The sequence below is a fragment of the Sphaeroforma arctica genome, assembly GCF_001186125.1.
Source record: "Sphaeroforma arctica JP610 unplaced genomic scaffold supercont1.1099, whole genome shotgun sequence".
In the NCBI taxonomy this organism is placed as follows: domain Eukaryota; class Ichthyosporea; order Ichthyophonida; genus Sphaeroforma; species Sphaeroforma arctica.
In genome coordinates, this window is record NW_014039459.1 from 2,300 (window position 1) to 4,119 (window position 1,820).

Genomic DNA, 1,820 nt, shown 5'->3' on the forward strand with positions numbered 1-1,820 from the left:
AATGTGGCGACCAGCGAATACTCGATCAAGAAATAATAAATTGAATACCAATGAAAGTCCGTGATTTGTTGAACGTACACAAAAATCAAAATCCAACGACACAATCAGTCAACATTCAGTCAATCCATATCAAAATTCTCTTCCATTCTACTTCTCCAGAGTCCAGAATGCTCTGAAATTCTGAATACATAGTATTACCTAAATAGTAAAAATGTAAAATAGTATAAAATATAGCCCTGCCCTCAGGGCTCAGGCTCAGGGGCCAAGCTAAACCTCAAAAAGTTTTACGTTAAAACTTTTAGCACTAAAAGCTTTAGCTATTAGGTCCCTCAGAACTTTATTTATTCCAAATAAGGAATTAAATAGAGCTTTTTATGCCCATTTGAGACCCTGTGCATGAACATAGAAAGGCCTAATACAAGAATCACGATGTGATGTTTGCTCGGAACTGGATATAAAAAAAAACAAAATTCCATTTATTTCCCGCCCAACTTTTCTGAGCTTTTAGTTCCCCACCGACGTCAGCGGTGTTTTATTTCTCAATAGGGGGGGGAGGGGGTTTAAACACAAAATATAAATTTTAACTGTTATAACCGATTGGTACCGGCTGCACATACGACAGCCTCGACAGGTGCTTTTTTCAGGTCAGAGCGGTGTCAGAATTTTGTCCTGTTGTTTTGGCGCGCAATACACCGTTTACGTTCTACTTTTATTCCCTATGCGGTCCACTGTATGTTCTTAGGTGCACTTTGCGGGTCTAAAAATTCAAGTGTGTACTGGTTTCGATATACGAGCTAGTCCTATAAAACGAACTTAGTTAGACCCTTCTGATCACATTTTAAAATTGAAGAAATATGCGTTTACGTTCAACTTCTATTCATTACCTCCATTACGTATAGAGCTTCGCAAGTTCCAGGCTTCAAGGACCTTCTGCTTCAGTAAAATAGAGCAGCCTACACAGCAGGCAGGGCAGGCCGGGAGGGGTCAGGCCTCAATATTTGTTCAGAAGTGCAGCCTGTGAGGCTGTGGCCTGTGAGCTGGGAGTGACTGAGTGTGCAACTGCAGGCTGCAGGCCAGTTCTGCTGCTTTTGCATTCCCGCACTCTACTCTCTACTGAGAATGGAAACTGTAGGAGTCTCTCTACTAGAGGATTCCTCAGACCTCAGGAGTCAGGACTAAGGACCTGAAATTGATCAATTTTCAGATGGGTACTCTACGGCTAAATACCCTCAGAAATGAGGCCTGCCCCCTGCGAGGGTGCGGGCCTGGGTGCTGGTGACTGGAGAATCTTTTTTCACACCCAAAAATCAGGAAACTCCTGCGTCTCCTGAGGACTCTAGATTTCAGTTTTGGCGGGTAGTACTCGGGACACGATATAGGTGCGTTTATGTAAATATCAATAGATGTATTGTAGTGGTTTTTGTGAATATAAGTAGTTGTACGCCACTGTCTATGACATACTACGCTTTGTGCCGCAGCGGTTTGTATATGTGTATCACAGCGCTGACTACCCAAGAAAACCTAGCGGTCTGATCTATATGTATCAATTGAACTTGGTGATCAGGAAGTATCAATCTTTTTGAGAGTGGAAATTATTGGAATTAGTCCCAAGTAATAATGGCCAAGAACATGATAGACCCCGCTGAGGTTGAAAAGTGGACAGAGGCAAAAGCCACAGCACTATGTCGGGTATTGAGAGAATCGAACCTGGATTTCTTCAGTAAAGAATTCCCCGATATAATGAGAAACATATTTGGAAATGTAGCGGCAGTGGGGGACGGTAAGAGGTATGCTATAACTGGATGTTTGTCACAAAGCTC